This window comes from Nelumbo nucifera, chromosome 1, assembly GCF_055504915.1.
Source record: "Nelumbo nucifera cultivar China Antique chromosome 1, China Antique-T2T, whole genome shotgun sequence".
Classification (NCBI taxonomy): domain Eukaryota; kingdom Viridiplantae; phylum Streptophyta; class Magnoliopsida; order Proteales; family Nelumbonaceae; genus Nelumbo; species Nelumbo nucifera.
Genome location: NC_142649.1, coordinates 13,721,993 through 13,747,140, shown reverse-complemented (window position 1 = coordinate 13,747,140; position 25,148 = coordinate 13,721,993). Strand labels below are relative to the sequence as shown.

Below are 25,148 nucleotides of genomic sequence, written 5' to 3'. Positions count from 1 at the left end.
GAACTTGGTAGTTTTTGGAGTCTATGTATTTCACAAATCGTTGATGCCTTAAAACCACCGCAGATGAAAGCCGTTGCAGATGAAACCGTAGAAGCACAAAGTTGCAGATGAAGCCGTTGATGCCTTTTGTCTTTTGGGGTTTCAGTTGCAGATGAACCATTGTAGGGAGAAAAACACTAAACCTCTGTCGCCGGTTTCCGGAAGAAGCTTGCCTTTGCCGGTGATGTCTTTGCCTTTTGGGGTTTCAGTTGCAGTGAATCACCGCAGGGAGAGAAACACTAAACCTCTGTCACCGGTCGCCGGAAGAAGTTTGCCTTCGCCGGTTGGAGAGGATAGCAGAATAAAAGGTTTGGGTGGAGAATGGAGAGACACGGAAAAGAAGCGAAAGGTTTTTCACAAAAATACTTTAAATGAGGGATGGCTAATGGTGTTCATGTTAAATGCCCGTTTATCATCCCCACACGAATGAAGAATGCACACATACTTATGGACGGGTGTCATCCTCTCATAATGTTCGAACCCATCACACTTTGACTGAAGTCGTGGCTCTAGAAATGATTTAACCAGTTGTGCATGGCCAAATCATAGGAATTATCATTTTCAGCCCGAGTCAGCTTGGTCTAGAAATCCCAGTCTTGGGCCTAGGTTTTGTACTCAGGCCTAGGTCCGTTTTAGCTCAAACACTTATATATATATATATATGCCACTTCATGTTATATTTTATATTCCGTAGTATAAATTTTACAATACGACACCTATAATACATATTATATAACTAGTTAAGCCTTGTGCCATGCATGAGTGTTAAAAGAAAATGTGGCAGGAGCCTTGTGACAATATTATTAACCGGGTCAAGTCAAGTGGTTTGTTAATTTTTATCATTTATTTTAAATATTATTATTTTTATTATATTTATTACTCTTAAATCAATACATAGGCTTTGTTAAATGACATTTAGACAAGAGTCTTGGGACATTTCTAATTGAACCAAGCTTAATCTTATACATCTTAGCATTATTTTTGGGTGGGTGATGTATTGTCTAATAAATTAAAAAGCCAAAAATCTATAAGGGATTAGTGAGAGGGAGAGTTGCTTTTTTATTAAGCTAAATTAATATATATATATATATATATATTGATTTTAATTAAATTACATTTTTATTAATTTGTATCAATTTTTACTAATAAAATACTTTTCACTAAGTATCTTAACAATTTTTATTGTTTTTAATTATGTTATTTTTTTGTTAATTATTTAAATTTTAAGTTTTTATAAAATTAATTTTACTAATTTTAGAGTAAGTTAATAAAACTATGTTATTTAATTTACTTTAATTAATAAGTTAATCATGTAAAGTAAGTTGTTGATTTTTATTTTTCCCTTATTTATTTTTTCTGTCACTTTTTCATTTTTAATATTTTCTCAATAAAGTTTACTTTTAATATAATAAAAAATTCTGTTATTTTTAGTGATTTTTTTTATTTTATTAGTTAATTAAAAATTAAGTTTCTTATTTTTTGTTATTTTCTATTTTTTTTTATAAATCTTCCCTTATTTTATAAGTGTTTCCTATTAATTAACAAAATTGTTAAAGATTTTTTATGCTATCTCCCCTTACTTTTTTCTGATTTTTTTTTATATTTTCTAATTAATAAATTTATTTTCAGTGAAAATTTCTCTTATTTACTCTTTCTATTTTCAAAATTTCATAACTAGTTGAATTGATCAAACCAAATCGGTCTTGGTATGAATTGGTAAATGAAGCTAGCAGGTCGGATGGTTTTTTGTTATTCAAATAACCTGATCCATGAATTTTGTCTTCTTGATGCATAGTGATTTTTGGGCCCTTGGTTCATTTATTCTTCAACTTTCTTTTTCTCTTGGGAAATCACAAGCAAAGTTGAAGAAACAACCTAATCCATTTAATCTATCATTGAATACTTCTAAAAATTAAGTTTGCTATAACAAAGCTATAAGACAAAAGAGATAATTCATGTTCACATAAAGTTTTTTTTAGAAAATTAATAGTTAAATTTTGAATTTTCACATAATTTATAGAAAACAAATTTTAGTGAATTTTTAACAGTTTTATTTGAGAATATAATAGAAACATTTTTATTCAAAATTTAGTTAATGGTGAAATTAACATTTCAAAAAAACATGTTTATTAATAATGAAATTGATAGTGTTTTTAATATTAATTTTTAAGACATATTTTCTAAAAACTTATATAGTAGTTGTAGGAGACAAAACCCAACCATATGGATGGCAATTTTTCCCTTTGAGCCAATTCTCATCCCACCTCAAATGGGGTGGGTTTTCCTTAGGAGTGGTAACAAGGTGGGCCCCCCATCCTTACCCTTACCTTGTATCCAAAATCTGCTACCCCATCCCTGCCACTAGCCCACCCTGTCCCCAGTGGTGGGGCAAATTTGGGGCAAGGCACCCCCTTCCCATTGGGAATAGGGAATCCCCAAATTTTCCTTTTCCCAAGGCAATCACTTAAAATATATCAAAGTTTGGGAGTATTTTAGAAATGAGATTATAAGAATTTTGGGGTACTTTAGAAATGAGATTATTGAATCCTAGAATTTTAGAAATTTAGGGAATTCAAGGGTAACTTAGAAATTAACATTAAAACTTAGGGATATTTTAATAATTGAAAATCAAATTTCGGAATTATATGCAAGCTTCGTCCTCGCCTCGTTCTTGATTTGAGGTAAAGATATTTTCCCCGTCCCTTGTTTAAGATTGGGTAAAACTTGCCCCATTTGGGGTGGGGGCAGGCAATGCATTGCCAAAATTTTATGGGAAAAGTTGCTATCTGTAAGTTTCCTCGATCTTAAACTAGGGTGGGAAAAACCTTTTTGCTTTAAACCAAGGATGGGTTGATATATAACTCACTGAACCCACTCTGAACCTCGTGGTAAATTATTAAATTACCCATAAATTTATTGTTAATTCTTAAAATGTCCCTAAGTATCCCACAAACTCCTAAAACTTAGGAAGTTAGGATCCCATAATTTCATTTCTAAAATGCTTCTAAATTCACTTAGTTTCATTTTTAAAATACCTTGAAATTCCCATGATCTCATTACTAAAATAGCCCTAAATTTGATGTAATTTTAGGTTGTTGCCTTGGGGTGGATTGGGGATTCCCCCATTGGTGCCCTGCCCCAAACTTGCCTTGCCATCGAAGATGGGGTAAGGGATTTTTGTCTACAGGGACAAGGAGAGGGTGCCCTACCCTGAACCTGCCCCATTGCCATACAAAATCTTTTCAAATTGGTAACTAAAAGTTTATATTTTCTTGAGTCTTATTGCTATAGTGTTCGCTAGATTTCAACATTAATATAAATAGTGATATGTAGGGCCCAAAACATCTCATGGAAAGAGAGATAGATTTCATAATGGAAATATTAAAATGTTATTTATAATTATAATATGATTTTAATTAATTATTAAATTTTATTGCTTTACTTTTAATATTTAATTTTAAACTTAAAAATTGTTTTAAAAATGTTTTAACTTACACATTAATATTTTAATACATTGATAAAAAAAATAAAATATATGTATTTGGAAAGTGGAGAGAGCTAGAAATAGATATGGAAAGAGAGATAAGATATTTGGGAGTGATTTTAGAATTAGATGGTTTATCAGACATGCGAAATTGATTGGGAGATATTTTAGGAGGAAGTTTTAGGTGAATAGATAGTTTAGGGAAATTTTTGGAGAGGAGATGATTTAGGTGAGAGAGAGAGAGAGAGATTTTAAGAAGATTTTTAATATTTGATTTGAATTGTTGAGAGGAAAGATGACATGGCCTAATAAGATAGGTTAAATCCTTGGTGATTTGAGTTAATGGGAGGGCTGAAAAGGGAAAAAAAGAGAGAGAATTAAGGAATAAGCAAGAAAGGGGACTTGGAAAAAGGAGAGGCATGGTCTGTACCCTAGCTGGTCAAGCTGCCATGTGGCTGTTGTTGTGTGTTGGGTTCGACTGATGTCTTCAATCACATTAATAGGACAACCTGTCAAGCACTGCAATGGCTCCATGCCACTGATAAGCATCCACGCCGAAGATCATGAGATCGTTAGAAGACCTTGGCAGTCGATCTCCTCATTTTAGCATTGGGCGTCCTTGCAAGGAACGTGACCGAGTGCACCACGACACTTAACTATTTAAAGGCATTCTCATATCTTTCTCTCTTCAATCCTTCGTATCTCTAGCTTCTTTAATTTCTGCTCTGCTATTCTCTTCAACTTTGCTTGGCTCAGACCAGCCTGGCCCAATTAACCTCTTCACCTCTTATTGACTTGAGCTTTGGAGTGCCTTGCCTAGTGACTTCTTCCTCGGGACCTTTGAATGTATTTGGTTACAGGTCTTGTTCGGTGCACCACCTCGTCTAAGTTAACAGGCCCTTATTTGTTGCTCATCTACCTCAGTTTGGTCAGCATCAATATTATATGGCATATAAAAAATAATATAAAATACTACATATTTAAATTTTATACATAAAAGTTGGGGAAAATTTATAAACAATATCCTGAACTTTGGGGGTTGTGTCATTATACTGTCAAATTGTGTCTATAAAGTCTCTACCATTAATTGATTAATTGTACTCTAAATTACCATTAATTAACTGTTAGTCAACACGTCACATGACATCAGGTATGCATTAAATAATTTCAAAAACTCAGGCTGGACCTAGGTTTGGGCTATCAGAGGTGCTAAGCCCGACTTAGGCCTTGATCACCCCTAGGCCAAATCCATGGCCGTTAGGACTTACTCACCGTGGCTTACTGGTTCATGAGCCGGTCCAAATCCCCTAAATTTGCGCCTTATACTAAGGTGTACACAAAATACATCAAAACACACAGGGGTTACAGGGGCCTTGATTTTGGTTGGTCAAAGTCAAACTTCTTCCGGCGTTCTACTCTCAAGTTTGGGAGTTTGACCAATCAGACGACCCACCCCGTGAATTTTGATTAGTTACTGTGTGAAGCGTAAGTACAGGGATCTCATGGAGGCCAATGACCACATAGTCCTTCAAAATTTTAAAAAATATAATATAGCTAGGCATTGCTTTGTTAACCACGCAAAAAGCGGATTTCTTCCAATTATGAAAGGCTCAGAAGGAAGTTTCTCTGATCAGAGCTACAATAATACACTAAACAGAGTTTAAATTTTAACAGTTTCTTTTTCACCTATCTCTCTCTCTCATTGTTGCTTCTGGAGCATCCCCATTCTCTGATTTCGGGTAGAAATGATGACTTTTTTTTTTATTTATTCAGTTTTCATTTTTGATGTTTTTGTTGAGATAAATTGCTTAAGCTTGTTAGATAAGTTCTTAACTGAGAAAAAATGGAATTGAATTTCTTTATAATATGGGTCATCTGAGTTTCAGTGATTCTTTAGAGGAAATGATCCTCTTTAACCTCCATATTAGAAATGGTTTTCTTGGAATATCTGGTAATTTTTAATTGTTTTCATAAGTTGGATTTTTCTATAAAATAGTTTTTACAGCTGAAATTTGTAGTATTTTGGCCCGTCTTGGCAGTGAATGCCATATAAAACAGAATGGTTTGTACAAAAGCTCAGGTCTATCACTATATCTTCTAATCTGGACGCTGGTCACAGTCGGAGTAAATGGATACTTTGTAGAGATTACTTATCTCCAAGATGCTGTGGCAAAGGGAGCTGGTAAGATCTTTTTTTTTTTTTTTTTTTTTTTAATTTGTTACTTGTTTTTTAAGATAAAGACTATAAATTATAAAAGTTGGACCGGTTCCAGGAGAAAAGATGGCATTACCAGATAGTTTTAATGACTATTTTGCTTTTTGAAATTCCAAATGCTATGCAGTTTGCTTAGATGGGAGCCCACCAGCTTACCACGTAATATTGGTTGATTATGTTTGAGGTTAGTTCTTTTCTGGGAGACAGACGCATGCACGTAATATTTTCTCTCATGTAGAAGTGTTCTCTTCATTCCATAATTTAGGCCCCGTTTCGTTCACGGGAATAGGGGTCTGGAATTGGAATTGGAAAGGGTTATTTCAATTCTAACTGTTTGGTTAGGTGGAATCCGAATCCTATTTCTATTCCTGCTATAATGACATTCTCCCATTTGAAGGGAATAGTTATTTCTTGCCCTTTCCTTAAAAATGAAATCTTATTCTTGTTGATTTTAATTTTCATTTCCATTCTTAAACCAAATATATTATGAGAATAGATCATTTCGATTCTGATTCCAACTGCAAACCAAACAGACCCTTAAAGTTTTTGATTGGCAAAGTTCATGCTTATTGTCTAAATCCTTGGTGTAGTTTGAATGAATTTTACCTATAACGCTCTGGTGTAGCTAGCTGGTTCAGGCAATACACTATTGCCTGAGATCTTGTGTAACCGGATTTGACCTCATAAAGCCTGGTTCAATTCCTTCAATCAGTTCGGCTCAGTACCAATTCTGGGTTAACACCAAGGTTTTGTCATATTTGAGTGAAATCACTACAAACCATTTGAGAATTGAGACAGTAGGTCACAACAAAAGTTGCCATCACGGGTCTATTTGTTTTTTTTTTTAAAGTTATTTATTTGGGTAAATTCACTTATCCAAATAAGTGTTTTTGATAAATAAGATATGATCATTTTATCCATAAAAAATTATAATTAAAATGAGTAATTTTATCTCATCCAAGGGTTGACACTTTTTTCTAGATGGGAAAATTACTTATCCACCTAGGAGATGAGAAAAATGAATTTTCCATGAACCTTACATAAATATAAAACAAGAACATGAGTATCTCGATCAATAAGAACCAAAATCTCATCGACGGTCTTCCCCCCTCTTAAAATCCAAAAAACTAACAGGCCCTAAGGTGTTAGACAGTGTATGCCCTTAGCTCCAATGAGAATGATGTACCATATGACATTTAATGTAAATGAATAAAGTACATATTTGATTCATGTTATTGTGGTGTGTTTCTGTGTAATACCCTTAAACTGGACATTTATGAGACTTGTGTTAGTTTAGAATGTTCACAGCCGTTGGATAAGTCTGGGGAGATTTATCCGGCCAAGGCTGACATTGATGTGCCGCCAAGTTGGTTGGGGTAGCCTATCTCAACTGCCAGGGTGAGACCCGAGGTACATGCAGTGTAGGTTTACTTGAAATCCTAAACCAAACCAGATTTCCAATATTGCCCTGGACCTTGGAGATTGATGGGCAAAACTAGAAAGTTACACCTAACCCCTAGATTCAATTATGATACTACACTATGTGTCAGATTGGATTGTCTTTGATATGCCAATTAGTGAGATCCTTAGAGGGGGTCAAAACCTGAGTATGTTAGGACAATCTGAGAATTCATCTGAGTGGGTGATCATAGTGATAGGATCAGCCCCTTTGTCAGACAAAGCTAATGATTGATGATGCACTCTCTCTGATAGAAACAAAGACTGCCGGCAACCGATTTCAATCGTTGAAATTTGTTTTTGCAAAATATATTTATATAAAGATATACATATATATTATGGTTTCAAAATATTTGCAAAAGGTTTTAATTCCTGGGATCCATCTGAGTAGAGAGTGCAACACTGTTCCTTGTAGCCGAGGGAGAGGTCCTCTCTTGTTGGGCAGTGTTTGATCATTATGGGCTGAGAGGTTAAGTGTAAGACCATTGGGGGTAATACCTGATGGGCTAATCTTGCATCTGCCCACAGTCCCTGGGTTTTTATAAGGTGGCTTGGCCCAGGGACCACTTAGTGTAAGTGTTGGGCCCATTAAGAGCCCATGGTGATGGGCTCAGGGGTTCACTGCACATAACAGTGAATTCGGCCAGGCCTTGTAACAGAGGCTAGGCTGAACCCATGTGGCTGATGTGTAGATCAATGTTTGGGTCCCACACCATACAAAGAAGCCCAACTGGGCAGCAGTTCGGAAGGTTAATGAGCACATAGACTTATTGGGCTAAAGCCCATTTCGAACTAGTCTAATTTGATTAGTTAAAGAGAGGGGAGGATCTGGGATTTGGATCAACAGATAGAATAGGGAGTTATCCCTATCCACTTAGAGAGTCTAGATCCAAATAGAGATTTGGATCTAGAAAGCTCCTAATGAGATTATGAGAGCTGATCTAATCTATAGATAAGATAAGGGCTTATCCTTATCTCTTAAAGAGAACTCCTAATCCAAATACATATTTGAAATAGAAAACTCCTAATGAGATTAGGAGCTCTCTTTAAGGCTATAAAAGGAGGAGGGCGAACCTCCAGACACATCAAATCATCAGATCTTAGATCACACAGAGAGAAGACATCAACAGTGTGACTGTGCCATCTTCTCCCTACGTTCTCCTCCAATTGCCGCCAATTGCCAGTTCGATCTCCATTCTTGTAGGAGCGATCAAAAAGAGTCTTGATATCAGCTTTTGGAGAAAGGCTGATCTGAAGTCGTGCTCACAGCCTCTATCAAATTCTTGTTGAAGGATTCAGTTCTTGGGAAGAATACTGTTGATTCTGCTCCCCCTTACACTGTGCCATCTTCAGTGGGAGCAGTCTTTGAAGATTTCTTTGGGCGTGAACACCTTTGTTGGAGGATATTGTTTTTTCGTATCAGGTATCTCTCTCTCCACCTTTTGGTTTTAGATCTGGTTCAGTTCTTAGTTCAAGATTGATCATTGAAAAATGCAGTTTTTCTAAAACAGGGAATGTGATTCCTAGATGGAGAGAGCAAAATTTTTGAAATTTCGCCCAACCTACCTATAGGGTTTGGTCATCCATATGATGGATCTCTCATCCCTTCATAAGGCCTCATTCGCTTTTCAGTAAGTTAATTACTCGGGTAAATGCAATTACCTGGGTAAGTTTTTCATGGGAAACACTTACCCGGATAAGTACATTTACCCATGTTTTTTTATTTCTCAAGTAAATAAGGCAATGACTATTTTAGTCATAAAAATCCATTATTAAATGGTGCATTTTTGTCCCATCCAAGTGTTAACAACTTTCTTCCTAGGTGGGAAATTTATTTTTGTCCCATTGACCAAGAATCCCATGTTTTTTTTTTAGATTTATGTGGGGAATAAGGAAAGTTTATTTTCATGGGCAACATTTTAAAAAATGACCCGGAAACGGAACCGTTCTAGCTACCGGTTTCTGGGTTGATGGTATGACCGTCCAGTTCGAACGGACGGTCCATTCTAACAGCAAAACTAAAAAATAAAAAAAAAAACGATAAAAAATCGTTGAATGGGTCGACAGGTTGACGGTTCGATTGCCTGGGTCAACGGTTTTTTACTAGATTCCGAGTTTGGGGTGAAACAGAACTGGTTGCCTGGACGGTTCCCGACCGAATGGACCGTTTGGGTCAACGACGGTTCAAAAACGTTGTTCTTAGGTATCACTTACCCGGGTAAGTGATACCCATCTCTTAGGTGGGTAAATAACTTTCCCACCTTGGGGGAAAGTTGCCAACACTTGAAAGGAACAAAAATGCCCCTTGTAATAATAGATTTTTTATGGATAAAATGATCATTGCCTTGTTTACATGGAAAATAAAAAAACATGGGTAAATGGACTTACCCAAATAAATCTTTCCTAAAAAACAATTACTTGAATAAGTGCATTTACGCATATAAATAACTAACCAAAATGCGAACGAGGTCTAAGTGTCACATATCTAAATTGCTACTTCCTACTTCCTCATGCTCGCTTATCTTTGTTAAACATCTGATCATTTGTTGTATACACACATGCAGGATATATTGTGCATATGAATTCCGTTTATTTCTTTCTTTTAGTCACACAACTAGTAGTTAGAAATAGTGTACGTTGTTGCTTTATGTATTTTTTTGTTAATTATAATTTATATATTTACCTTCTTTCTTAATGCTTTCTTTCCTTTTCAGGGAGGAGCGTGGTGTAACAATGTAACAACTTGTCTTGCCCGCAAGAACACTCGTCTAGGCTCTTCTAGAGCAATGGTTAAGCAACATTCATTCTCTGGAATTCTGGGCAAGAACAAAGAATTTAACCCAGGTAGGATTTCCAGTTTATTGGTTTAATCCACCATTCTGCTTCAATTTTCAAAATCTGCTGTTATTATCTATCTATCTATCTATATATACATACGTATATATTTTCCTACAAACTGAGTAATTTGACTAATTTGGTCTCTGTATTTCACAATCCAGATTTCTATAATTGGAACAAGGTCGAGGTTCGATATTGTGATGGAGCATCATTCACTGGAGACGTGGAGAAAGTTGATCCAGTGTGTCCTTTTGATTTTGATTGCATTTGTGAATTCGATTTCATGATCATAAAAATAAAACTAAAGGCATGCAACATGTATTTTCTTTGTGATTTGATGTCAATCAACCTTACTACCTTACCAGGCGACCGACCTTCATTTCCGAGGATATAGAATTTTTCTTGCTGTTGTAGACGACCTTCTAGCGAAAGGGATGAAAAATGCACAAAATGTACTCCACTGTTTTTAATTCCCTTTATATGGATGCGTTTGGTTGCGGTGTAAATTTACTTATACTGCTTCAAATTCTACCTTGTTTTGTTTGATTAATTCCAGTACAAATGAGAATAAAGTAGTAAAACCCAAAACAAAATTAAAGCAGAATTTGCATTCTTTTCATTTGCACTAGCTTACTACAGATAAATTTGACTTACTAACATGAGGAAATTGGTTACAGGCTCTTCTTTCTGGTTGTTCGGCTGGTGGTTTAACAGCCATTCTCTGTGATAAGTTCCGTGAACTTGTAACTAAGAGTGTCAAAGTAAAATGCATGGCTGATGCTGGTTTTTTTATTGAGACGTAAGCCCATAACTAAGGTCCTCTTACCTTATTATCATTCTGAAAAGTATAATGAAAATTATCATCAAATTCATGTCTAATAATACTAAAGGTCATGCTTCATAACAGGAAGACTATTGCTGGGACAGAACGCATAAAAGAATTCTTTAACGATGTCGTGACAACCCATGTATATATATATATATATATATATATATGCTTCTTTTCTGTCAGTTGAGATGGTTGTTTTTTCCTGCAATTTCTTGAACTTGTGGACGTCGTTGCTTCTTGACTACCTAGAAACTATTCATTAATTTCCCCCTTCCTATTCTTTGAATCCTCTTCCTTATTTTACTAGTAAAGAGATCAAGAAGATAACAAGAAAGAAAAGAGAAAAATTTATGAAATACCAGATAATTTGAATCCTCTTCCTTGTTTTCGATACACTGAGTCTGTTTCTATCATCTTTCATAGCAATCAGCAAAGAATTTGCCTGCATCCTGCACTTCAAAGGGCATTCCGGGTTCCGTAAGTTTGCTTATTCTTACTTACTGCACTAGTTCATTTTAATTAATTAGTATGTCTTATTTTCCAAATTTCTATTTACTAGTGTTTCAATCTGAACAAAATTACAGTGTTTTTCCCCCCAATATGTGGCACCTGAGGTGGAAAAATAGCGGTTGATGATTTCTATTACTCATTTCGATTCCAGGTAAAGAACAGTTTGGCACCGGTGTTGCTGATCCCCATGGCACTTGGCACGACTGCAGGCTTGTGTTCAGCCAGTCAACTTGAAGCCATACAAGGTCACTTAAACCCTCATTGTACTCCAATTTTGGAATCATAGTTATGGTTCTTTAGGCAGTAGGTCCGGACCTATCTAGCTAGATAGGTCTTTTATTTCTAATAAAGACTGTTTTAATCATGAAAATCTATTATTAAAATGGGAAAGTTAGTTACCCATTTGGGATTTGGGAGATGGGTATTACTATTATATTACTTACTTGGATAAGTGATATCTACATAAATCTGAAAAAAATTAAAAGAAACAAACTAAAAGGGATTATAACTGATAAGGACAACTTTTGGGCCATCGTATTAATAAAAATAAATTTTTTAATATAATTTTTAAAATAAGTAAATGTTTTAAAAAAATATATCAAAGAAGAACAAAACCACTTCCGCCCTTGCCCTGCCAACCTCAATGACCACTATCCACCAACGGGAATTGGGCCATAAAATCGGTTCTTGAATAGAAAAAGTGATTCGAGCATCTTTAAGTTACCAAGCTATGCAGAAGACCAGTTAAATTTGCAGCAGCAATGTCAAGATATCGGAGTTCAGATAACTGCCCGAACTCCACCGGTATCCCTCCAGAGAACTTGTTGTACTGCGAACCCCCCCCCCCCCCCCCCCCCCCGATGTCTAGAGTCCTGAGTTTCAAAAATGGCATTGGAAAAATGCCCTTTATGGGAATTTCCGCTGAGTTTGAGGTGGTTCAATTGAGATAAGAACCGCATTTCTAGAGGGAGATTCTTTAGGAGAGATCAAATGAAGTAATTGGGAGGCATCTCGGCTGCACGTAACCCCTGTCCAGGAACACCAGGGCGGCGTCAAAGAAGGAGAGCTAGAAATGGTGGTGGGATTCCAGTCATGGAGAGAGGAGAGAGGGTCCTTGAAGGAGTTTTTGAGAGATAGGAGAGAGAACTGGGGAGGGATAGTTGCAGAGACTACAAGATTCGTTTCGAAGAAAAACAAGGAAAAGAAGAGGAAGAAGAACATAGGAGGAGAGCTGGTTTCATGGTTTTTTGGGGGAGGAGGTGAGATGTGAAAGGGTTTAAAGAGGGGTGGATTTAAGGGAGGAGAGGTTTGATTTGATGCAACTGAACTGAGAGAGTGCTTGATTTGGGTTGGAAGCTGTATTATTAATGCAACTGAACTGAGCGAGTGCTTGATTTGATAGTACAGGTTTAGAAGGGAGTTTATAAATGCACTTAAAAGAGTTCAGGGCTCTCCCGGAAAGAGCATGTTCATAAATTCTTGTTATGCCCACTGCCAATCAGGAATGAAGGAGACATGGTTGAGGGAAGACTCCCCTGTTCTTGATAACATGGTTGGTCAACATCTCTCTTTCATGAATTAATTTCTGATTTGTAGATTTTTACTTAATTTTTTTTTAATTTCTTTTTTCTTTTCCAAAACTCTCATTTTGTGTTTTGCAAAAAATTGCCAATGCCGTGGGAGATTGGTATTTTGAAAGGGGTGTTGATGTAGCGCAATCTGGTCACTCCTATCTAGAAGGGGCCTCGCTCCTAATTGACAATGGACAACACCTAAGGAGAAGATGAAGGATTCCCGGGGAGCTCGCCCGGCGGGAACACTCCGATGCTTAAGTTAGAACTCTGATAGAGAAGCTTAGAGAGTAATGACGAGTTAAGAGTGGGGATGCGCACTATTCGATTACCAAAAATTCAATTACCTTTTTTCTTGGGAGTCGGAGCCCTTATATATTAATGCGCTGCAAATCGAGTGTAATCGCCTCTGGTTCTCTGCTACAGTCGTTATTCGTCAGACTAATTTGATAGGCGTAGGTATCCGTCGCAGGGTACAGTCCTGTCACCTGAGAGACATTATGTAGAGCCGGCGTGCACGACGCCACCTGACGTGAGACGTGGGCGTAGTCCTCTGGAGTGGTAGGTGTTGCGCCGCCGGACAAGAGATGTGGGAGCAGACTAAAAACCATGGTCTTGTCGGATAAGACGTTACCCGAAGACTCCGGGTTCCTCAATAGCAAGCTCCTTTGTAGCGAGCTCCCTTGTAACGAACTCCTTCGTAGCGAGCTGCCTTGCAGCAAGCCATTCTGTAGCGGGCTGTAGCGAGCTGTCTTGTGGTGAGTTGTTCTGCTAGGGTTTCAGCGAGCTCATTATGCCGAGTTGTGGCCAAGCTGTGATGCTGAGCTGTTACTTACGTTGAGTCATATCCACATGTCTCTTAGTTAGGAGGTCGGGTCAAATCACCCTCCATCAATTGCCCCCCACTCCCCGGGCTAAGAGTCTCACTCTGGCGCGGGGAGTTCATGAAGTGATGGGTGGATTTGACCCATATTCAAAACTAGGTTGACTCATTGCATGATGTATACGCGCGGATGTCAAGTGACTTATGGATTTTTGACTGCCAAAAAATGCGCCAAACTGCATTCAATTTGGGAAGACGTGCAACCGTCTTTACTTCAGTTTCGGAGGACGTGCGGCTGGCGTTATTGTAGGCCGTCAGATCTGCTTTGATCGAGACCGTTGGTTTTTCTGGCACAGCGGCTATAAATAGGAGGGCCCCAGGCCTCATTTTCTTTACGCCAACTTGCCTTGCATTCAGTTTTGAGGTCGCGTCTTCACCTTGTTTGCTCGAGCTCTCCCCGTTTCCGTTGCTTTCTCAATCCACTTTTCTGGTGAGTCCTCTATTCTGTCCAAGCAATGTCTAGATATTCGTACCACGGAGGCTTTTCCCGAGACGGTAACCAAGGTGAGGTCCCCTCGAGCTCGGGGGGAGCTTGGGGGTTCCCTGAAGGGCAGGCTCCGGAAGCCCGTGAGGCATCCGGTAACACGGCTTCCACTTCCCGGGGTCGGGAGCCTGATAGTTTCGGCCCTTCCTCCATGTCAATGGAGAGGCTTCGAGCCCTAGTCTCTTACTATAACCTCCCTAGGGATCTCATCTACAACCTCCCATCCGGTAACTTTCCCTGGGAACACGGCCACGACGAAATCGTGGACTTTGAGGAGCAGCTCGTGGCTGGTCTCCGACTCCCTCTACATCCTTTGATAGTAGAGGTCCTCACCCATTTTAATGTCACTATAGACCAACTCCATCCGAACTCAATCCGGAATGTGGTTGGGACAATTTCTTTGTTTTTTGAGTATTGTCTTCCTCTTTCCCTTGATATCTTTGCCACCATCTTGTCCATTAAGAATGCCTCCCTTGGAGCCCCTCCAGAGAGACGCTCGTACTACTTTTCCTCTCGTCCTAGCTTCAAGCTCCTCCATGATATGCCGAACAGGATCCCAGCCTGGAAGTGGGGTTACTTTGTAGTTCGCAACCCCGAAGGGTGGCCCTTTCCTACCCACTGGAGGGCTGCCATTCAGGATCCGGGCGTTGAGCTGAACCCGAAAGTTCATGAAATGCTGCAGTCTTGGGCAGGGGTAGGCTTCCTCTGTTGGGACTACTTGGCTGAGGACAAGCTCGTGCAGGCTGGCTTGAGCCCAGGTAGGTCACCCTTAGCTCATTTTTTTATTTGAACTGGACTAATGCCTTGTGATTCTTGCAGCCGACATGTCTGGTGTGGATGCACGTCGCCTTCTATCAAGCAACCAGAAGCGCAAGGCGAAGAGGTCGCGCCCCGACCAAGCGTCCACTTCTAGGGCTGCCGAATTTGAGGCTATGGATCCTGCTTTTGTTCCGCCGCCGGAGGTCCTGCCTGTGTCCTTTGAGGGAGTAGCCGCGAGGGGCGGCGAAGAAGAAGAAGAAGAGATCCCACCTTAGGAGCAATACCCTTTAGCTGTGCGGTCCGGCCCCACCGTGTTCCTGCGGTTTCCTACCGAGGGAAGGGACGAAAGCATCACTAACTACCTCGTGGCCTCACGGAGGAGTCGGAGGGCGATCACTCATGATGAGGTTGCGAGCTGGGCCGGGATGCACCATAGGGAGCTCGCCAAGTTGGCCTCGACTCACTGCATGGTGGTAAGTGCCTGCTTCTTCCCTTTTTCTCCTTCTCTTCTCTTTTCTTTCTCCCCCCTTACTTCGGCTTTCTATTGGCAGCTGAACTCTGCCATCCACGCCATGGCCTGTCAGACTGCTATCCACTCCCAAGACGCCGCCAATCAGAGGTCGAACGTGCAGAGCCTACAACGCGAGCTCGACCAGGCCTGAGAGGAATTCCTCCAGGCTCAGAAGGGGAGCGAGGCCCAGGAGCTGCTCGTTAGGGACCAGGATGCACGGATCTCCCGTCTGTCTAAGGAGAGCACCCGTTCCAGGGAAGAGTCTTCGAGGGTGGCGGCGGAGAGGGAGTCCATGCTCCATGAGAGGACCCACAACTTCGACGCCGCAGTGGAGGCAGAGTGTGCTAAGGCGGTGGAGGACTTCAAGGAGTCCCAGCAGTTCCACGACCTCCAGGTCGAATATGGCTCTAAGTCCTACCGCTCAGGGTTCAAGCTTTGCCGGTGGCTGATCCGGAAGAAGTTCTCTGGCCTCAACCTTGAGGGCGTAACAATGAGAGACCTGGCCCTAGAGACGGCGGACGCGGCGGAGGAGGAGGAGCCCGACTCCCTAGAGGAGAGTGACGAGGAGGTAAAGGAGGTGGGGCCTTGAGGCTGGTTGCTCTTCTTTTTTTTTTCTTCTGAAAAATGATTCTCTTGAAGTGGTTGCTCCCAGGCGGCTGAACCCGGTTCTCTTTCTTTTCTTTCTACTTTGCTGATGTACTCTCCCGGGATGTTAGGCCCGATTTCTTCTTCTTCTTCTTTTTTTTTTAAAAACTAGTAATGAAATGTTTCTTTTTCCTGCTAAGTATTTGTGCGAATCTTTCTTTTGTCGAAGTGACTATTTCACCCGAACTGCTAGGGATAAGCGCCTGAAGTGGGGTTTCCCGACTATCATCATCGCAAGCTATTTCCCTGTACTTAGTAGGGATGATTTTATAATGTACACCGAGGTGATCAACATAGTGAGCATATGCCCGACCTGTATGCACCTGGGTTACTTAAGTTGAAGTCAGTTGTCCCTAGCGGGTCCAACTTGTATATCAAGGCGGGCTACGCATCATAGGATCCACACCCGAGTTGCCTGCGCCTTTGGTATTAACACTTAGCCTATGTCGACGAAGCGGTTAGGTCTTATACGGTGCCGAGGTCTTCGTTAGCTCAACATTTTAGCCCTTAGGCTGGGGGAGTGACTTATGGTTCACTCTCCTAGAGTTTGCCCATGCCATAGAGGCGACTAGGTCATGTAGTGCCGAGGTCTACGTTAACTCAGTGTTTTGGCCCTTAGGCTCTGGGAGCGACTACAGTCCACCCCTCTTCTCGGCGATTACAGGTAATACTGCCTTAAGTTGACAATATTCCATGCCCGAGGTACTTGTTTCCCTTCTAGGGTTTTGAGCTCATACGTTCCTTCCTCGAGCACCCGTTTTACTCGGTAGGGTCCTTCCCAATTTGGCCCGAGCTTACCAACACCGGTCTCAGGCACCATAACCTTACGAAGGACCAGATCACCGACGCGGAGGTTCCGCTTCTTGACCCTGGCGTTATAGTACCGAGCTACTCTCTGCTGGTAGGCCGCGGTCCTAATGTATGCGAGGTCCCGTACTTCGTCGAGTAGGTCGAGGTTGGTGCATAGCTCGTCTTCATTTGCCTTGTCATCATACACTTCCAGACGTAGCGTGGGGACTTCGATCTCGGCTGGGATAACTACTTCAGTGCCATAAGTGAGGTTGAAGGGAGTCTCGCCTGTTGCGGTCTTTACTATGGTCCGATAAGCCCATAGTACACTGGGTAGCTCGTCTACCCAGAGTCCCTTAGCTCGGTCGAGGCGTGCCTTCAGTCCACGGAGAATGGCTCTATTCGTGACCTCTGCCTGACCGTTTGCTTGATGGTGTGCTACCGAGGTGAAACTTTGTTGAATCCCCATATCTTTACACCAGTTCTGGAATTTGATATCCTCGATTTGCTTACCATTGTCCGAGATTAGAACTCGGGTAGTCCGAAACGACATACTATACTCTTCCAAAAGAAGTTTTGCACATTCTGCTCCGTGATCGTCGTGAGAGGTTCGGCTTCTACCCACTTGGTGAAATAATCAACTGCCACCACTAAGAACCTCCTCTGTCCTGTCGCTGGTGGAAACAGTCTGAGTATATCGATCCCCCACTGTGCGAAAGGCCACGGGCTGGTGAGATACTTCAGGTCGGCGGTAGATTGGTGGTGGATGTTGGCGTGCTTCTGGCACTTGTCACATCTTCTAATGAGCTCAATCGCATCTGCCTTCATTATTGGCCGGTAGTGTCCCTGTCGTAGCGCTTTTTGGGCGAGAGCCCTGCCCCCCAAGTGTCCACCACACAGGCCCTCATGAGTGTCATGGAGCACAAGCTCGGCTTCGGAAGGTCGCAAGCAGTGCAGATAGGGGAGGGTTTAAGATCTTCGGTACAGCCATCCGTCTATTATGACGTATTTGGCCACCTGACGCTCTACCCTTCTGGCGGCATTGCGTTTTGCAGGGAGGGTCCCGTGTAGCAGGAAGCTCACGAGCGGATCGATCCAGCTCGGCTCTGCTTGAACGACAGGAGCGGCCTGCTCTGCCCCCCCGAGAATACTAGGCCAAGACAAGTTCTCTATATATACGGTCCTCATGGTATTATCGTTGGTGCTGGCTAACCGGGATAGGGCGTGGGGCTCAGCATTCTCTGATCTCGAGATTTTCTTGATGAAGTGTTACTGGAAGTTGAGTAGAGCCTCTCTTACTTTGGCTAAGTAGGCGATCATGGTTGGCTCGCGGGCTTCATATTCACCTGTGACTTGGTTGACCACGAGCTAAGAATCACTGTAGACGACGATGTGTTTGGCTTTCACTTCGCTTGCTAGAGCCAGCCCGGCTAGTAACGCCTCGTACTCTACTTCATTGTTGGACGCCACAAACTCAAAGCGTAGCGCATACTCCAGTTTCACCCCGCTCGGTCCATATAGAACGATTCTAGCTCCGCTGCCCTATTGGTTGGATGAGCCATCTACGTGAAGGATCCAGGGCTCCTCATCCCAGATCGGATTCGATCTAACTTGGAGAGAAGTCGCACTGGTTGCTACCTCACAGTGCTCGAGCTCAACCAGCCTGGGAAACTCAGGCTCGACCGGCCTAGGGACTTTGGTGCTGAAAGTACATTCCGCGACAAAGTCGACTAAGGCTTGGGCCTTGATAGCAGTTCGCGGCTTGTACTAGAGGTCGTACTCGCTGAGTTCGATGGCCCACTTCGTCAACCTACCAGAGACCTCGGGCTTGACTAGGACTTGCCTCAGGGGCTTGTTGGTGAGGACGACAACAGTATGAGCTTGAAAATACGGGCGAAGTTTCCGAGCTGCAATAACTAGAGCATACGCCAACTTTTTGATCTCTGGATATCTCGTCTCTGCTCCCTGCAATACCTTCCTAACATAGTAGATAGGTCATTGGACTCTATCTACCTCTCTTATTAGTGCCGAGCTGACCACCTCGTCACTTGTAGAGAGGTACAACTCCAAAACATCACCCTCCACGGGTTGGGTTAAGACCAGGATACTGGCGAGGTACTCTTTGAGCGTGTCAAACGCGAGCTGTCACTCTTCGATCCATTCAAAGCCTTTGCTTTTAATTGCCTTAAAGAAAGGCAGGCAGCAGTCTGCTGATTTGGACATGAAGTGGCTCAGAGCGACTATGCGGACATTCAGCCTCTAAACCTCCTTCAATTTCCGGGGCGGTCTCATATCTAGGATGGCCTTAATTTTTTCCGGGTTGGCCTCAATGCCACGCCGGTTGACGATGTACCCTAGGAATTTACCCGAGGTGACACCGAAGACGAACTTGTTTGGATTTAGTTGCATATTAAATTTACGCAAAATCTCAAAAACAGAATGCAAATCTTGTATTAAATCATTTGAAAACTGAGTTTTGACGATCATGTCATCTACATAGCATTCTATTTTCTTGCCGATCAACGGCTCAAACAATTTATTTACAAGTCTCTGGAATGTTGCCCCGGCATTTTTTAGTCCGAAGGGCATGACCTTGTAGCAGTACAGGCCGAGCTCGATTATGAAGGTAGTCTTTTCTTCGTTAGCAGGGTCGATCCTGATCTGGTTGTAGCCTGAATAGGCATCTAAGAAACTCAACAAATCATGCCCTGAGGTCGCGTCCACCAGACGGTTGATCCTGGAGAGTGGGAAGTAGTCCTTTGGGCAAGCTCGGTTTAGGTCAGTATAATCGACGCACATGCGCCACTTACCGTTAGCCTTTTTTACCAGAACGGGGTTGGCCACCCAGCTCGGGTAATGGACTTCCCTGATAAAGTCGGTTGCGAGGAGCTTCCCGACCTCCTCATCAACTACTCTCCAACGCTTTGGGGCTAAGTTGCGTTTCTTCTGTCTAACGAGCCTAACTACAGGATCAGTATTCAACTTGTGAGTGATGATGCTAGGGTCTATGCCGGGCATCTCTACCGTGGACCATGCAAAAACATCTAAATTTTCAAGTAAAAAACTTCCCAGTTGGGACCGCAGAGGCTCCTTGATTGAAGCGCCGATTTGGAGTGTTCGAGTTGGGTCCTCTGTTGAAGTCGGGACGGAGATGGTCTCTTCTTTGGGTGCAGCTCGCTCCTCGCACTGCTCTGCAGGTCGCTCCAGCTCGAGGTCATTTGCCACCTTGGCTTTCCCTTTGAGGGCGGCGACGTAGCACTTGCGAGACTCAAGTTGATCGCCTCGCGCCACCCCAACTCCGAAGTTCGTAGGGAACTTCATCGCCAGATAGTAGGTGGAGACCATCGCACGTAGGAAGCGGGTGATGGGCCGACTTATTATGGCGTTGTACGGGGAGGGAGTCGCGACCACCAAGAAGTCATGGTCGAGCCTCACTATGCTAGGCCAGGTGCCGACCTCCACAGGTATAGTGATTCTCCCCAGGGGCCTGACTTCCTCTCCGCTGAAGCCCACCAAGGGAGTATTTGCGGGCTTGAGATCGCCTTCTTGGAGCTGAAGCTTGTCGAACGCCGCCTTGAAGAGAATGTCCGCCGAACTGCCGGAATCGACGAGGACACGCTTGACTTCGAAGTCGTTGATCCTTATCTTCATGATGAGCGCATCATCATGGGGGTAGTGGACTCCGCGCTCATCATCCTCGGTGAAGAAGATCGGGTCTTCTGTCCTTGGCCGCTTCGAGGGGTTCTGGTCTTCCCTTTCGACCTCGCGAGCTGATGTCCGAGCTGCAGCCGAGGTGCAGCCCATGATGATCGATCCTCTGACGATCACATGGATAGTCCCCCGAACTGGTCTCTCTTCCGGGGGTTGCCTCTGCGGCTGCTCTGCTTGCCTACTGGATTCAGGAGCGTCTTTGCTTTGCTCCCCCTGCCGACCTGCTTTATTATTATTATTCTGTACAAAGTTTCTTAAGTATCCGCGATGGATGAGCTCATCTATCTCGTCGCGGAGGTTTTTACAACTCTCGGTACTATGATCGTGATCTTTATGGAAGCTACAATACAAATTTTTATTCCTTACATTAGGGTCCCCTTTCATCCGGGGTGGCCACTTCGCATACGGGGCATCCTTGATTGCCATAAGGATCACGGTCCACTTTGCGTTCAAGGGCATGTAGTCTGTCCTCTCTGCTAGTGGAGATCGGAAAGGCTGACCTGACCTTGCCCCCTTGCTAGGTCTTTCTTCTTCTTGCTGTCCCCTTGGGCCGAGGGCTCGACCTCCCTTTTTCTTTTTTCAGGGACCTGCTCACCCTTCTGGTTGATTTCCTCCTCCGTCCCTATAAACTGGTCCACGAGCTTGAGGAATTTGGTTACCGTCTTGGGCCGATTGACAACCACGTGCCACTTGAAGTCTTTGTGCGTGATGCCTCTCTTGGCCACGGTAAGCCGAACTGCAGGGTCCAGGTCGGGTATCTGTAAACAAGCGTCGTTGAACCGCTTGATGTAACTTCGGATAGATTCCCCTTCCCTCTGGACTATGCCAAGGAGGCTCTCCTGGGTCCTCGGACACCGCTTGCTGGGGATGAAGTGAGAAGTGAAGATTTGCACGAATTGCGCCCAGCTTCTTATCGATCCAGGCATGAGGTTCTTGTACCATGTACGGGCCACTCCTTTGAAAGTGGTGGAGAAAGCCACGCACACGCAGGACTCACTGGCCCTTGCCAAGTGCATCTGTGATTGGAAGGCGTCAACATGGTCATTCGGGTCAAACGATCCGTCATATTTGTCCAAGGGAGGCAGTTTGAAGTCCTTGGGCATTGGGACGACCAAGAGTTCTGGAGACAGAGGGGATGGTACAGAGAGGAGTGGAGTAGCTTTTATTTCACCTGAGCTTACCTCTTCCTTACCCTTGAGCTTGGGAAGGTTGTGTGTTGCAGTTCGGCGAGCTCAGCGATGTCTCCGCTGCTTTTTTGCAGGCTCCACATTAGTGCTGCTGGCCTCAGTATTGTCGGGCACAATTTTCGCAGGGAGGGGGACGAACTGCTGGTGATGGCTGCGGATATAGGGGTCTTGCCTGGAGTCTACAGCCAAGACCTCAAACCGGTTCTCCACAAGCGGGGCCACGAACTCAGAAAGTTGCGGTGATGCGGGCCTGGTAGGCTGGGACCCTCCCGACCTGACTGCGCGCAGCGAGGCAGGGGTAACTGGCCTTTCCTTCCTCCCGTGGGATGAGACTTGACTCTTGAGAGGATTCTAGGTCTGAGAGGTCTCTCCCCGGTGAGGAGGACGCTCGTTCTGGCGGCGAGGCCTAACTTGTTGAGCGGCCGGATGTCAAGGAGAAAGCGGCTGCTGGGTCTGAGGCAGCGGAGGAAACTGTTGCTAGTAGTGATGCTGAGAAACTTGGTGCAATACTTGTTGCTGATATAGTTGGAACTGCTGGACCTGTTGCATCTGAGCTTGCATGGCTCGCATGCATTGCACTAGGTCTTCAAGCAGGTTTTGGGCTTTCACGGGGGGAACAAGGGAGGGTTCGGTGAAGGTTGTTCCAACCGTAAAAGGGAGTGGAGCATTCACGAGCACCATTGTCTGAGGCATGTTTAGAACTATCCAATACACACCGCTAGGACCTGGAGTTGCTCCCCGACGGTGTTCATTTCTGCACTACGTGCTGCGTTGCTGGAAGAAGCCATGAGAACTAAAGTTTATAAAGTTTTGGTTGAAGGCTTTTTTGAAGCGTTCCCACAGACGACGCCAAATGATGTAGCGCGATCTGGTCACTCCTAGCGGGAAGGGGCCTCGGTCCTATCTGGCAACAGACAACACCTGAGAATGAGAAGATGAAGGATTCCCGGGGAGCTCGCTCGGCAGGAACACTTTGATGCTTAAGTTAGAACTCTGAGAGAGAAGCTTCGAGAGTAATGATGAGCTAAGAGTGGGGATGCACACTACTCGATTACCAAAATTCAATTACCTTTTTCTTGGGGGTCAGAGCCCTTATATATTAATGCGCTGCAAATCGGGTGTAACCACCTTTGGTTCTCTGCTACAGCCGTTATTTGTCAGACTGATTTGATTGGCGTAGGTATCCGTCACAGGGTACGGTCTTGTCACCTGAGAGACGTTATGCAGAACTGGCGTGCACAACGCCACCTGACGTGAGACGTGGGCACAGTCCTCTGGAGTGGCAGGTGCTGCACTGTCGGACAAGAGACGTGGGAGCAGACTGAAAAGCACGGTCTTGTCGGATAAGACGTTACCCAAAGACTCCAGGTTACTCAATATCGAGCTCCTTTGTAGCGAGCTCCCTTGTAACGAACTCCTTCGTAGCGAGCTCCAATAGAGAACTGCCTTGCAACAAGCCATTATGTAGCGGGCTGTAGTGAGCAGTCTTGGGGCGAGCTATTCTACTGGGTTTTCAGTGAGCTCATTACGCCGAGTTGTGGCCAAACTGTCATACTGAGCTGTCACTTACGTCGAGTCATATCCATGTGTCCCTTAGTTAGGAGGTCGGGTCAATTCACCCTCCATCAGGTGTTATCCAGAAAATTGGACAATGTGAATATCCTTGCGACAAGTCTTGCCACAATCGTGTTTTCACGGATTAATGTTGATCTATAGCATGTAGTCGAGAGTTGCTATATACTGGTTGATCAGTAACTTTGTCATCACCACAAATGAATCAAGCTCTATTATGATGCTGGTGAAATAGTTATTAACATAATAAGTGGAGACCACAATACTAATTAACTCGGGGGCTTGGTGGTCTAGAGATCATGGAACCTGTTTTTTTTTTTATGATAATTACAGTCTTACTTTCTTGGCTGTGAACTTTTAAGGGTGCTCTAATTAGGCAACTTGTGGAATTATGTATAGAATCTCAATGTATAGATGTTTGCAAATAATTCTTTTTTATGAATAAAATACTTCACCTTTCAAAAAAAAAGTTGGTCTTATTGTTTTCATGGTATGCAATATTGTTGAGATTTGGCAATTTTTTTTCTAAACCTCTCATTTTGCTAGAATCAAGGTTTAAACTTTCGCAACGTATCAAGCTTAATACATTACATTCTAGCAAAGGCCCGATACATGGAACACATGGAAAACTTGTATTTTGTTCCTTTTCATCTATATGTAGTTGTTATAGACCCCCTAAAGTAGGAAGGTTTGAACCCTACCATATCTATGCATATCCAAAGCATATTTTGATACATGTTTCTTAAAATTGCTTTTCTGATACTTTGGACCTTGGTTAAGAGGTGATATGAAATTTTTCGGTGCTGTTTGGCAAGTCTTTTTTCAAAGATCTTATAGAAGCTCTGGCGGCCAAAAGATGATGTGAACTTTTGCATAAAGATATTGGTAGCCCACAAACCATTTGGTGGAGGCTTGTCTTTCCAGGCGTCTTTCCACATGAAGACAAGGCGGAAAAGAAAACCCCGAAAAGCTCCATTTGGAGCTTCCTGAAAATAACTCGAAATAGGTTCCCCACATCTTTTTTGGAGTTGTGTCCTCAGTTTCTTTTAAACCGTGTCCTAGATGATTCTGTTGGGCCTTCTTCTAGAGGAAAGGAACCTCACCTGGACCTACTTGCCAATCTAGAAATTGACCATTCTCTAGATCTTCCCACCTACGATAGACCTGAAACTTTGTTGATATCAGTGGAAGAGTGTATCATCCCTATTGATTTGTCAACTTTCAAAGCACCTGTTAGGGATTTAGAAGATAATGATTCGATGAGTTTTTTATTCCTTATTATTTCTATGTTCCTTTCTTTACTATGGGCGGAGGTGGCTGGCCCTTATCAGCCCCACTCCGATCAATGTTAGTTTTAAGTTGGAATTTTCGTGGGGCTGGACGTCCCAAGGCAGTTCACAGACTCAAGGATTTTGTCCATCAGTTCAACCCAGATTTTTTCTTCTTATGTAAGACAAAAATCCCTAACAACATGATGAACATGCAATTTATCTATAATTTATGAGGTCTTTGCATGGATTCTTATGCCGGTTTTATTCAATTTTGCCTTAATTTAATTTAATGACAAGAAAGATTTTAGGGGTAATCAATTCAAGAAAAAGAAGACAAAATGTAAGAAAAGAAGGCAAAAAAGTATCAAATTCAGCCCAGCTCAGCCATGGAA

The 25,148-nt window shown here is 42.7% G+C and overlaps 1 pseudogene; it reads left to right on the top strand.

The window, feature by feature from the left end:
• The first annotated feature begins 223 nt into the window (after positions 1-223).
• LOC104588093 (pectin acetylesterase 8-like) lies at positions 224-13,160 on the top strand (annotated as a pseudogene).
• The last annotated feature ends 11,988 nt before the right edge of the window (positions 13,161-25,148 follow it).